At 42.4% G+C, this 14,711-nt stretch overlaps 1 protein-coding gene across 2 annotated transcripts in view; it reads left to right on the forward strand.

Annotated features, from left to right (window-relative positions):
* Positions 1–14,711, forward strand: part of PAIP2 (poly(A) binding protein interacting protein 2) — a 22,791-nt gene continuing 8,080 nt past the window's right edge. The window contains exon 1 of one of the 2 annotated variants that reach the window (XM_003123980.4): positions 1–150. The gene's annotated coding sequence lies outside the window, so the exon portion shown is untranslated. Of the gene's footprint in view, positions 151–12,890; positions 13,013–14,711 lie in introns of those variants that run through there. The other variant, XM_021084871.1, reaches the window with a different exon arrangement.

A 14,711-nucleotide genomic window follows, 5' to 3' on the forward strand; every position in this document is an offset into this window, starting at 1 on the left:
TGAAGTCACTTCCGGGCTGGGGTGTTTGTTTGGACTGGAGAAGGGAGGCGGCGGGCGAAGCGCGCGTCGAGCGGGGGAGCGGCGCTGCCTGTGGAGATCCGCGGAGGCCGACCGGATTCGTTGGCTGCCGTCCCCGCTGCCGTGCACTGGGTGAGGGGTTCCCTCGGGCAGAGCGGCAAGAAGGGCGCGGCGGCCCCAGCCGTCGAGGGATGGCTCCTCGGCGACGGCTGAGGGGCCTACAGGGTACCTCGGGTTGTTGGCCCCCAAGCCTGTATGGCCTCCGTTGTTCCTTGCCTCTTCCAGCCGAGTCTGAGGGATGGTCTTGGACCGACTTGGTCTCTTTCTTCTCTGAGAAATGGCCGTCGCTTTCTTTTTCATTGTCATTATTATTTATGATTTGGATCTCGCAGCTCTCTATCCGGGTCCTCGGTGGCGCGCGAGGGTTGCTGGGATAGCACTTTCTCGCGTCGTTTCCCCCCCCGCCCCAGTTCCTTCACCACCACCACCCCGCCCCCCGTCTCCTTTCCCCCCTGCCCCCCACGGCCGCCTCGGCAACAAAGCTCATTGTTTCTCCCCACTTTACGCCTGCGCGTCGCCACGCGCAGCCCGTACTAGCTGCGCCTGCGCGCTCCTCCCGAAGCTTGGGTGGGGGAAGAGAAAGGGGCGGAGGGAGTGGCGGGCTGGCGAGCGTCCTAGGGGAGCATTCTGTAACCGTCCACGGGCTTGTACCTTTCCGATGATCGCTTTTCTCCGGTTTCTTCGCCTTCCTCTTCCCCTTATTTTTAGTTACCTTGTATTCTGTGCTTGGGATGGGAAGGCCTTTGGCGTCCTGGGAACTCCTACTCCAGAACTGTTTTGAGCCAGATGAACTTTGAGCGCCCATCCAGTTCACATTCTTTGATTTGATTCCTTAATTTTCTCCAGTGCTTTTTCCCACTATCAAAAAAATATACGGCTTGTGGCGAAGCTTTTTTTTTTTTTTTAAACATTTGTTGAAGCAGCCGGCAGTAGTATTTTCTAGTAACTGCCAAAAAAAGGGCCTTTTCTGCTTCCTTTTGTTGTCTTGTTTTCCCTGGTTTTGCAACTCCAACACCTCACAGAAACTGCAAACTCTAGAAAGAATTTGGCTTCCAGTATGCCGTGGGAGAAGCTGACAGCTTTTGACATTTATTTCAACAGAAGATAAATTCCCATCTTGCATATATGCTGGCTAATCTCACCTTATTAACCTGGTGGCATGATTTTTCACAAATTGCATTTGAGCAGTTTACCAGATGTTGTTTTGCATTTTCGTTAAATGCCTTTTGAAATTTTACAGGCTGTAGGTTATGTTTGCAAATAAGGGTCTCTGTAAGGATTTTAAATGAGGTTTCCAGTGTTTGCTGTTTTGTGCTTTTGTTTCCAGTTTGTAAGAGGCTATTTGGGGTAAATTAGCCTATTCATGCTACTTTTTAAGTGTGAACTTGGGCAGAACTTAAATTTTTTTTTCACAAGTGTCTGACAAAAGGTAATTTCCCCAAAAATATAGCCTACTTAAACTGTTTCTTTAAGGCATGGGAGTAGGCAGTAGAGACTCAAGGTTAAAAGCTGGGAGCTTGGGCATTTTTGTTTTTCTTTAAATTTTATTGAGATAATAGGCATTTTTATTATGGTATATTGCATATTCCTCCTTAAGAGCTCAAATTGAAGTAGGTTATCTCTTCCGTCTTTGGAACAGTACGTTTAGTTAGTTGGCTTTTCTTTGAGTAAGCATTCTGTGTACTATTCAGGTTTACGCCTTCATGACTCTGGAGAGAGATGCTCCATTTTAGTGAAGAGATAAAACATTTATAAAATGTCCACTATTAGCACAGCAATTTCATGGATATTGTGGGAGATGAAAGAAGATGGGAAGAAAAAGTTCTGTCACTTTTCCTTTTGTGCATTTATGTATTCTTTTAATTTACAAACTTTTCATATATATTATAACAGCCTGTGAAATAAGCAGAGCAAGTTTTATTTGGCTCCTTTTGAAATTGAGAAAATAGAAGCTTAAGAGATTATTTTATTAGGCACATACTTCTGTAGCACTTGTAATGCCAAGCATTGTTCAGAGAGCTTTTACAAGTATTTAATCTTCCACATCTTTAGTCAGTAAGTACTCCCGTAAAATGAAGATTGTAAATGAGAGATGTGAAGTAACTTGTCCAGTATTACACAGCTAATGAGAGCTGAAATTCAAATCCAGGTCTGCCAGGTATTATGTGCTCTTAACCACTGTAGTGTTTTGCCTCTGATTTGGTGGCATATATGGGATTTGAACCCAGATCAAGATTAAAGTTAACCAAGTTGTTTTCATGTGCTGGATCACCCTGTTGCACTGGTGGATTAATAATTTGTATATGATACAGACTGAGGTTCAGTTCCAGTAACTCAATCTTTTTTTTTCTTAATTTCCTTATTCAGAGCAGTGCTGTCCAGTGGTACTAAGCACATCTCTATTGAGCACCTGAAAGGTAGCAAGTACAACTGAAGAACTTAAATTTTTTTTTCCTTTTTTTTTTTTTTTTAATTTTATTTTCCCACTGTACAGCAAGGGGGTCAGGTTATCCTTAGATGTATACATTGCAGTTAGTTTTTTCCCCCACCCTTTCTTCTGTTGCGACATGAGTATCTAGACATAGTTCTCAATGCTATTCAGCAGGATCTCCTTGTAAATCTATTCTAAGTTGTGTCTGCTAAGCCCAAGCTCCCGATCCCTCCCACTCCCTCCCCCTCCCATCAGGCAGCCACAAGTCTCTTCTCCAAGTCCATGATTTTCTTTTCTGAGGAGATGTTCATTTGTGCTGGATATTAGATTCCAGTTATAAGTGATATCATATGGTATTTGTCTTTGTCTTTCTGGCTCATTTCACTCAGGATGAGATTCTCTAGTTCCATCCATGTTGCTGCATATGGCATTATGTCATTCTTTTTTATGGCTGAGTAGTATTCCATTGTGTATATATACCACATCTTCCGAATCCAATCCTCTGTCGATGAACATTTGGATTGTTTCCATGTCCTGGCTATTGTGAATAGTGCTGCCATGAACATGCGGGTGCATGTGTCTCTTTTAAGTAGAGCTTTGTCCGGATAGATGCCCAAGAGTGGGATTGCAGGGTCATATGGAAGTTCTATGTATAGATTTCTAAGGAATCTCCAAACTGTTGTCCATAGTGGCTGTACCAGTTTACATTTCCACCAGCAGTGCAGGAGGGTTCCCTTTTCTCCACAGCCCCTCCAGCACTTGCCATTTGTGGATTTATGAATGATGGCCATTCTGACTGGTGTGAGGTGGTATCTCATGGTAGTTTTGATTTGCATTTCTCTTATAATCAGCGATGTTGAGCATTTTTTCATGTGTTTGTTGGCCATCTGTATATCTTCTTTGGAGAAATGTCTATTCAGGTCTTTTGCCCATTTTTCCATTGATTGATTGGTTTTTTTGCTGTTGAGTTGTATAAGTTGCTTATATATTCTAGAGAAGAACTTAAATTTTAATTGTATTAAAATTAATTTTCATTTAAACAGCTGTATATGTATATAAACATATATGTAGCTGGTGGCCTCTATGGTGTGTAATGTGAGTTTATTTGAATTGCTTTTGCTTCTTACTTTTGTATCATTTTTAATAAGAATGGTGTTTCTGATGTGCTTGGAGTTTCCATCAGCAGTGATGATAGGCAGTATCGAGCCGTCCTTATTCTCACTTGATCATCCTGGTTACACTACGGTTGAGATTAGGGTTATAGTCTTTGGGATCTTTCTGTGGCATTGTTTCACTCCTGCAAGTATTTGGACCTGTTACTTTTACCTTATTCCTTGCTCTAGCAATTTTTTAATTGCTCTAAATGTTTAATAAGCACCAAGATAGATAACACTAGTATGTGCAAGGCTCTAAGATATGCTTATTAATATCCATTTTACAGATGGGGAACCTGAGACACGGGTTAAGTAATTTAGCCCATCATCATACAGCTTAGAAAGGCAGCGTGGTTCCACAGACCATGCTTTATACTGCCGAATATTAAAACCAAAAATTTGATGCTGCTCACAAACTTCTAAATTGAAAACAGAGGCTGATGCAGAAAATTTTTTTTTATCCTCTCTCACTAATTCCTAGAGGGACAACAAGTATACTAAAATACATACGTGTTTTATACATTAAATATATATGTATGTATAAATAAGGTTGCATTTACAGTAGTTCACTGTAGAGTCCAGAGGAATAAGAAAAAGTGGTCTGGGAGGTCCCGTTGTGGCTCAGTGGTTAACAAATCCGACTAGGAACCACGAGGTTTCGGGTTTGATCCCTGGCCTCGCTCAGTGGGTTAAGGATCCGGCGTTACCATGAGCTGTGATGTAGGTCGCAGACGCAGCTCAGATCCCGCGTTGCTGTGGCTCTGGTGTAGGCTGGCGGCTACAGCTCCGATTGGACCCCCAGCCTGGGAACCTCCATATGCCGCAGGAGTGGCCCTAGAAAAGGCAAAAAGACAAAAAAAATTTTCCATATTTTTAAATCTTCTGGAACTTCAAAAGGATGGACACTGCTGAAAATCAGTTTGTGTAAGAGGCATTTCAAGAGGGAAAAAGTAGCTGAAGAAAATAGTTTGTAGATTGAAAGTGCCTGGCAGTGCTAATAGGAAAAAAAACGCTCTCACCTAAACAAAATTTGGTGAAGTTTCTGAATTTTAAGTGTGAGGCTCTCATATTAGGCTGTCAGCTAAACAGCATTTTACAAAAGAAAGTAAACACATTTTCTACGGTGAAAGCTGGAATATTTGTAGAGTACTGAAAAGACAAGAGTCTAAATCTGGAGATCTGGGGGTTCTGCTGTGGTGCAGCAGGATTGGTGGCGTCTTTGCAGCACCAGGACTTGAACCCCTGGACTCGCTCAGTGGGTTAAGGATCTGGCATTGCCATGAGCTGTGGTGTAGGTCTCAGGTGAGGCTCAGATCCTGTGTTGCTGTGGCATAGGCCCCGGCAGCTGTAGCTCCGATTGGACCCCTAGCCTGGGAACTTCCGTGTGCCCTGAGTGCGGCCCTAAAAAGCAAAATAAATAATTTACAGAACCGGAGTTCCCGTCGTGGCGCAGTGGTTAGCGAATCTGACTAGGAACCATGAGGTTGCGGGTTCAGTCCCTGGCCTTGCTCAGTGGGTTAACGATCCGGCGTTGCCGTGAGCTGAGGTGTAGGTCGCAGACTCGGCTCGGATCCTGCATTGCTGTGGCTCTGGCATAGGCCGGGGGCTACAGCTCCAATTCGACCCCTAGCCTGGGAACCTCCATATGCCGCGGGAGCAGCCCAAAGAAATAGCAAAAAAAGACAAAAAACAAACAAACAAACAAAAAAAACCCCGCAAGTATGAAAACAAAAGGCAGTTTCAGACATTTATATCATCAGGTAATATTTTGAAGAAATAGTAAGCCAAAACAAAGATGTCAAGTTAGGGGAAGATGATTCTTTAAAATATCTGTATCTATATTTATATATACTCTGAGAAAAGCTAATAGTGCAGATCTAACAATGCTGAATTATTTCCACAAAACTCAGGAGATGGGGTGGGGAGAGGAAGTGGGTAAGAAAAATCATTCTGAAGGTCTTTATTTGGGATCAGGGACTGAGTTGAGTATGTTGAAGAAAGGAAAAGCGTTTTTAATTGAGAGGAAACTAATTTCATAATAGTTTTGAGTCAAATAATTGTGCTGTACACCTTAAACCTATGCAGTGCTGCCTGTCAATTATATCTCAAACTGGGGAGGAAAAAACCCAACAGATTTCACAGTAGTTGATGAGTTATAGAAAATCAAGTTTAATTTTTTTAATCTGCTTAAAATAGGAAAATAAACACTACAGGAATAGAAGGTAAAAAGAAGCTGTAAGAAACATAAACATGAAGTTTGTTCTGTTTTGTTGTCTTTTATGGGGGGAGGGGGGTGCACACTGGCGGCATATGGAAGTTCCCAGGCTAGGGTTCATGTCGGAGCTGTAGCTGCTGGCCTACACCACAGTAACACCAGATCTGAGCCGCCTCTGGGACTTTCACCACAGCTCACAGCAGTGCCAGATCCTTAATCCACTGAGGAAGGTCAGGGATCGAACCTGTGTCCTCATGGATACTAGTTGGGTTCGTTACCACTGCGCCACTATGGGAACTCCAAACATGAAGGTTTTTTTGTTGTTTGTTTGTTTGTTTTTTGTCTTTTTGCTATTTCTCGGGCCGCTCCCGCGGCATATGGAGGTTCCCAGGCTAGGGGTCGAATCAGAGCTGTAGCCACCGACCTACGCCAGAGCCACAGCAATGCAGGATCCGAGCCGCGTCTGCAGCCTACACCACAGCTCACAGCAACACCGGATCGTTAACCCACTAAGCAAGGGCAGGGACCGAACCCACAACCTCATGATTCCTAGTCGGATTTGTTAACCACTGCGCCACGACAGGAACTCCAAACATGAAGTTTTGATGGAAGATGAACCCAAGCATGAGTTACCAAAAATTTTCTATGAGACATATTCTCAGACTGGTTTAAATAATCTAGCTGTTAAAGTAGAGGACTTGGGCAGTTCCCTTGTGGGTCTGGGTTAAGGGTCTGGACTTGTCACTGCAGCAGCTTGGATAGGTGCTGTGGTAGGGGTTTGATCCCTTGCCTCAGAACTTCCACATGCTGTAGCCAAAAAAGGAGGGGGGGAAAGGAGGTCTTGAATGCATCACTTTCAAAATTAACCAAGTTGAAAAGATCAGCCTAATATATATAAATCATTTTTGTATGTTAGAAATAGAAGTCACACGTTTTTCACATAGTAAAACTAGAAATTAGGTATCAAAAGGTAACCAAAAGGAGTTCGTGGTGTTGTGGCTCAGTGAGTTAAGAACCCAACTCATATCCATGAGGATATAGGTTCAATCCCTGACCTCACTCAGTGGGTTAAGGATCTGCCATTGCCACAGCATGTCCAGCTTGGATCGCCTGTAGCTGTGGCATAGACCAGCAGCTTGCAGCTCCTGTTCAGCCCCTAGTTCCAGGAACTTCCATATGCCTTGGGTGTGGCCCTTTAAAAAAAAAAAAGGTAGGCATTCTTGTTGTGGCTCAGTGGTAATGATCCTGACTGGTATCCATGAGGTTGCAGGTTCTATCCCTGGCCCCACTCAGGCATTTCCTTAAACTGTGGTGTGGGTCTCAGACTCGGTTCAGATTGACATAGCTGTGGCCGTACAATAGGCCAGCAGCTGTGGCTCAGATTCTCAGATTCAGCCCCTAGCCTGGGATTTTCCATATGTAGTGGTGCGGCCCTTAAAAAAAACAAAAAACAAAAAGGCAGCCAAAAGAAGAGTTCCTTGATGACTCTGGATTAAGGATTTGGCATTGTCACTGCTTTAGCTTGGGTTTAATCCCTGGCCCCAGAACCTCCCCATGCCACAGGCACAGCCAAAAAAAGTAAAGAGGTAACCAAAAGAACCTTAATCACTTGGAAACTACATTCTTCTGAATAATTTCTAGCTCACTCTAAGTACATTGTAATTACCTAAAATTGGTAACTATACTCTATATTAAAACTTCTAGGGAAAATTTTTTATTAAGTGAAAGGTGGAAAATTATTTGTCCACTTGAAAAACAAAGAGCAATAAATTGAAATTATGTAGAAGGGAAGAGAAAATAATGTAAGAAAACAATAAAGTAAACAAAAATAGGAAAAATAGATAAAACCAAAAGCAGGAATTTTATTTATTAAAGTTGAATATTTATTTATTATTTTTTTCTATGGCCACACTCAGCATATAAAATCTCCTGGGCTTGAATTGAATCCAAGCAGCAGCTTCGACCTACAGTGCGGCTGCAGCAAGCCCGCATCCTTTAACCCACTGAGCAGGGCTCAGGATCAAACCCAAGTCACTGAAGTCAGATTCTTAACCCACTGAACCACAGCAGGTACTCCTAATGTTGAATTTATAATAGGTAATCCATTCAAAACTCAGAAAATGCAAAAAATATCCCTAGCCATGTAGTTCTCTTCCCTGTAGGCAACCAATATTCTCAGTTTTGTTTGTTTTTAGTAGCTCTTAATAAACTATAGTTCACATACCTTGCAGTTTACCCATTCAAAGTGTATAGTAGCGTGGGTTTTAGGATATTCACAGAGTTGTGCATCCACCACGACAATTTTAGAGTATTTTCATTACCCCAAAAAAGAAGTGTTGTACCCATTACCTGTCATATGATAGTGTGTTCCTTTGTGACTGGCTTCTTTCATTTCGCGTAGTGTGTTCACTGTTGGTCCATTTATCAGCTAGTGGACCTTTGGGTTGTATCTGCTTTTTGGCTATGAATAACACTGCAGTGAACATTGGTGAGCTTTAAATTTTTGTGTAGACATGTATTTACATTTGTCTTGGTTATATACCTAGGAGTGGAATTGCTGGGTTATAAGGTTTAATGTTTAACTTTTGAGGAACTGCAAGACTGTTCCCCAAAGCAGCAGCACCATTTTAATCTTCTTACCCACAGTGAATGAGGGTTCCAGTTTCTCCACTTTTCACCAATACTTGATACTACCTTTTTTTGGCCACATCTGGCATGTGGAAATTCACAGGCCAGGGATCAAACCCACACCACAGCAGCACCCTGAACTGAGGCAGTGACAACACCAGATCCTCAAACTGCTGCATCACAAGTGAACTCCTGTTACTATCTTTTATTAATTAGGGCCATTCTAATATGTAGAGTGGCATCTCGGAGTTCCCACTCTAGTGCATCACGGTAAAGACCCAGCATTATCTCTGCGGAGGCGTGGGTTCAGTGCCCAGCTCAGTGGATTAAGGATCCAGCATTGCCGTGCTGCGACATAGGTTGCATCTGCAGCTCAGATTCCGTCCCTGGCCCAGGAACTTCCATATGCTGTGAGTGTGGCTAAATAAATAAAGTGGTATCTCATGGTTTTGATTTGCATTTCCCTGATGGGTAAGGATGTTCAACATCTTTCCATGTGTTTATCGGCCTTTAGAGAACTGTATTCAAGTCCTTTGCCCATTTTTAAATTGGTTGTCTGTCCTTCTGTTAATTGAGTTGTAATAATTCTCTGTATAATCTAGGTTCAAGTCCCTTATCAGATATAATTTGCTTCTCATATTCTTTTCTATCTTTCCAGAGGTTCTGTGCATTTGCAAACTGTAACCATACACACATATCCGTCTCTTTTTTATATATAAAGAGTTTATTACACTCAATGGTCTGCAAATTGTAAAGCTGAAAATTTTTGATAAATCCATATTAGACCTAATTGAGGAAAAGAGAAACATAGTCAAACCAATTGTAATACAGAAGTTAGAATAGCTTCTATTATAGCAAAATTGAAATCTGAAGAAATGAAATTTTAGTGAAATATAAATTACTGTAATTAACCAGAGAGGTAGAAAACCTGTATAGACCAATCGAAATAAGAAAAACAAAATTAGGAGTTCCCAAGTGGTGTGCAGTGGGTTAAGAATCCAGCATTGTCACTGCTATGGTGTGGGTTCATTCCCTGGCCTGGAAACTTCCACATGCTGCTGATGTGGCCAAAAAAAAAAGAAAGATAAAAGTTTGTTAGTCATATATTAGTTTAAAATTTTTTGATTCATTTATCTTCAGGAATCCCATAATTCTTTTATCCAAATGATTGCTGAATGTAAGGATGGAAAATTTCTAGTTCATTTGCTTGAAAGCTGTTTTCTGTAGGGTTCTAGCACTCTGGTTTTGCAGTTACTTTCTTTGAGGGTGGTCTTTAGTGTTTCATTATTACTGTTGAAAAGCACTTGGTTTTTCTCATTGCTTTTTTTAAAAACAGTGTCTTTTTTTGGTTTTAGAATTCGTTTTGATATTCTGCAGTTTGATTATATTTGTATCTTGTTTTTTATTTATTTTATGTATCTCACTTTGTGATTCTTAGAGGTTTTTGCGTGTGTGTGTCTTTTGGGGGCCGCACCCACACCATATGGAAGTTCCCAGGCTAGAGGTCAAATTGGAGCTGTAGCTGCCAACCTACACCACAGCAACACCAGATACAAGCTGTGTCTGATACCTACACCACAGCTCATGGCAACGCTGAATCCTTAACACACTGATCGAGGCCAGGGATTGAACCCTCTTCCTCATGGATTCTAGTCGGTTGGGTTAACCACTGAGACCTCTTTGTTGTTTGAACCATCTTTTGTTTTCCATCTTTTTGCTGTTTTCTGAATACTTTCTTTTGTCTTCTAATTCTGTTTTGTTTGTTTTTAATTTTTTTTTGGTGGGGGACTGTGCCCGAGACAAGTAGAGATTCCCAGGCCGCTGGAGCTCCCATTGTGATACAGTGGGTTAAGAACCTCACTGCAGTGGCTTGGGTTGGTGTGGAGGCATGAGTTTGATCCCTGGCTGGCACAGTGGGTAAAAGGATCTGACCTTGCTGCAGCTGCCTCACAGACTGCAGCTGCAGCTTGGATTCAGTCACTGGCCCGGAAACTTCCATATGCCGGTGGTGTGGCCATAAAAAAAAGTTCCCAGGCCAGGATCAAATTCCCACCACAGCTGTAACCAGAGCTTACAGCAGTGACAGTGCTGGATACTTAACCCAGCAGGCCACCAGGGAACTCCCATGGTATCTCATACGCTGCCAGACCTATTACATTCTTATTTGTGTTGTGATTTCTGTATATCTAGAAGTTTTATTTGGCTCTTTTATAGATCTACTGTGCATTTTTTAATACTTAGCTGTTTTCTGAAGGTATTTTTAAGCTTGATATATAATAATCATTTGTCATTTGTGTGGGTTTGACACATGGATCTGATTATGCTTTCTGTAAATTCCACTGCTTCTTGCTTTTTTTCCTGGATTTGGTTGTCTATTATTTTGTACTCTTCATTGCCCTTGAAAAGTTATTTTTTGAGGAACTGAAGGCTCAGAATGAAGATGTTGTCCAGCCAAGGATTTTATACATTTGCTCTTGCCAGACACTGGCACGAAGGACACTACCAATTCAGGACCATTTCATACTCGGTTCATGACCTGGGATGGTGTGGACCTCCCAGGTGATGAGGATTTATTCTTCCTACAGGAAGACCAGCCAGAGTCATAGCGTCTGTTCCCTTCCACCTTTTCTTTTGATGTGCTCAGAGAGAGTAGGAGTTGTTTTCTGTCACCTGTGTGTGTAGCCTTTTAGGGTCGAAGCTTAGAATAGGGAGGCTCGGAATTCCCATCGTGGCTCAGTGGTTAACGAATCCGACTAGGAACCATGAGGTTGCAGGTTCGATCCCTGGCCTCGCTCAGTGGGTTAAGGATCTAGCATTGCCATTGCCATCAGCTGAAGTGAAGTGAAGATCACAGATGATACTCGGGTCTGCAACCTACACCACACTGCTCATGGCAACGCCAGATCCTTAACTCATTGAGTGAGGTCAGGGATCTCATGGTTCCTAGTTGGATTTGTTTACACTGTGCTGCAAGGGAAATTCTGAGATTCTTTTTTTTTTTTTTTTTTTTGTCTTTTTGTCTTTTTGCCATTTCTTGGGCCACTCCCGCGGCATATGGAGGTTCCCAGGCTAGAGGTCGAATCAGAGCTGTAGCCGCCAGCATACGCCAGAGCCACAGCAACTCGGGATCCGAGCCGCATCTATGACCTACACCACAGCTCACGGCAATGCCAGATCCTTAACCCACTAAGACCAGGGATCAAACCTGCAATCTCATGGTTCCTAGTCGGATTCGTTAACTGAGCCACAACAGGAACTCCCCCGAGATTCTTTTTAAGCCCATCTGATTGCAAAAGTTTTTTATGTTTTTGCAAAAAAAAAACAAAAAATGAAACATTTTTGCTATATTGGTTATATTAAATTGTTGAAGATGCAGAGAAATGGGAGCACTCAGTGTATTACAGAAATGTACATTACCACAGTATTTCTGAAATAATCTTTCTTAAAGCTACAAGTGCATGTGGCCTTTGACCTGGCTGTTCCTATTCATGAGAATGTATATCCTGCAGAAAGCACCAATAGAAATAGCACAATACTCAAGTGTGGTCAAAGCAGGACTGAAGTGGAGTTCCCGTCATAGCTCAGTGGTTAACGAATCCAACTAGGAACCATGAGGTTGCGGGTTCGATCCCCGGCCTTGCTCAGTGGGTTAAGGATCCGGCGTTGCCGTGAGCTGTGGTGTAGGTCAAAGATGCGGCTCAGATCCCACATTGCTATGGCTCTGGTGTAGGCCAGCAGCTGCGGCTCCGATTGGACCGCTAGCCTGGGAACCTCCATATGTTGCAGGAGTGGCCCAAAAAATGGCAAACAAAAAGACAAAAAAAAAGGAAAAGAGCGGGACTGAAGTGAAAAAACTAGAAATATAAACGTGCATCACAGGGAAGTGGTTGAGTAACTGTTGCTGTATCCATTAAAAAGTTAAGTATGGGAGTTCCCTTGTGGCGCAATGGCAACGAATCTGACTAGTATCCGTAAGGATGAGGGTTCGATCCCTGGTCTTGTTCAGTGGGTTGGGGATCCACTGTTGCCATGAGCTGTGGTATAGGTCTCAGGCGTGGCTCGGATCCCACATTGCTATTGCTGTGGCTGTGGTGTAGGCCAGCAGCTGCAGCTCCCATTTGACCACTAGCCTGGGAAATCCTATATGCTGCACCTTCAGCCCCCAAGGGGGGGAATTTATTGGCTTTCTCAGTTTATTTTTGCCACTTTTAAAGTGGTTTTTATTGAAGCATGAACAAAGAAAAGATAGCAGCAGATTGGTATGGTTTACTTCCCAGATGTTTTATTTATAATACTTGTCATTATCTACATTGTGCCCACAGACAGCACTTATTTTGCTTAATAGGTGCTCCTGTTGTGTTGCCAGGAGTTCCTCTTTAAACTTTTGTTGGTTTTATTCTAGAGAAAAGCTTTTTTTCTGCCACAGAGACTAACACATATAAATTTGAGCTCATTGACTGGTGGAATTTTGAAGTTACTTCTTTTGGGCTGCCTCTTAATGAAGCGGTAAGACCCAGCAAGAAACCATTTACTGTATTTTTTAAAATTGTTTTCCTAGAGGTTACACTGGGGATTACAACTAACATCTTTGTAGCAAGAATGGACTCATACAAATTTAGTTTTATAGAGAGAGAAAAAGAAGAGTTAAAAGCCAAAAAAATACAGTATTAGTGACTTTTGTATTTACCTATGTAATTATTGTTGATTTCTTCATATGGATTCAAGTTAATCCAAAAAAAAAAAAACCCACCTGATTTAGTCTTTGTCTAACAAGCCTAATGTCTAGGCCTCCTCAGTAATAGTTACAATTTATTTTTTTCCTGTTAATAGGCCATACTCTCTTATTTCTTCGCATGCCTCATAATTTTTGTTGAAAACTGAATGTCGTGAGTGCTGTGAAATCACATTCTCCCCTCTCTTCAAGGTGGTTGTTCTGCTTGTTGTTTGTTTGGTGACCTTTCTGAATTAATTGGGTAAAAGTTTGTATTATTTTTTGTATGGCCGCTGACGTCTCTGTTCCGTTAGCTTAGTTGTCAGCTAGTTATTTACAAGAGATTTCATTAAATACCCATAAGCAAAAAATAAAACTCTCCTGGTCTTTTTTTTTTTTTTTTTTTTTTTTGGTCTTTTTGCCATTTCTTGGGCTGCTTCCACGGCATATGTAGATTCCCAGGCTAGGGGTCGAATCGGAGCTGTAGCCGCCAGCCTACACCAGAGCCACAGCAACACGGGATCCGAGCCACATCTGCGACCTACACCACACACAGCTTATGGCACCTCCGGATCCTTAACCCACTGAGCGAGGCCAGGGATCGAACCCTCAATCTCATGGTTCCTAGTTGGATTCGTTAGCCACTGAGCCACAACGGGAACTCCGTAAACTCTCCTGGTCTTTGCAGATGGGTTTTTTGGTAGCTGAGACACACCTTTAACACCCAGGCAGTTTGCATCTCTTTCTTAAGCCTTTTTTTATGTGCAAAACCTGAAGTCTGATGGGTATAAGGCCTTCATAGGTCTCTTCTGAGTGGGCCCCCAGCACTGGGCATGCCCGTGGCCTTTTTGGTTTCCCAGAGCATGCAGGAGCTTCTCAAAGCTTTTGTTCGAAACCATCTCCTTGGCCAGCCTTTCCTCCCAGGCTTTTTGCTTTGTCTCTTGTTTGCCCCAGTTATTGTTCTTTGCTGGCACTCGCTCCTACATTTGCCTTTACTGCTTTTGACAGATGCCAAACACTTTTAATCTTGTATTTGAACTACATGTGCTCAGTTCCTTAAAAGAGCAAAACACAAAGGACACACTATAAAGAGTGTTCTTGAGAAGGACCAGGAAAGGTCATGGAAGAAAATTAAGTCGGATACAATACCTTACTTATATTAGAACACCTCGTACTCAGTAAATGTAGGTCTGTCACCATTCTGAAAGTAAATGATCCTTACCCTCTGGCTTGTCTCTTGGCTGGCTGTAGCAGAACTCTGGTCAGCAGTTGTTCTTTCTTCAGCTATCTAAATTATGAAGATTGGCGCCCAGGTACCAGTTGATTTCTGTTATGGTTTGTTTCCCAAATACTGCTTGACAGTGAAATTTCATTTACTGTCCCTCGTAGACTCTTGCACTGGGATCTATACCAAAGCCACAGGTTGTTTGACGAGGTGATAATGGGCAAAAAGCTGATCAAAGCCTTGTCAAATGCAGGGGTTGGGCCCTTTTT

The sequence above is a fragment of the Sus scrofa genome, chromosome 2 (genome assembly GCF_000003025.6).
Source record: "Sus scrofa isolate TJ Tabasco breed Duroc chromosome 2, Sscrofa11.1, whole genome shotgun sequence".
NCBI lineage: Eukaryota > Metazoa > Chordata > Mammalia > Artiodactyla > Suidae > Sus > Sus scrofa.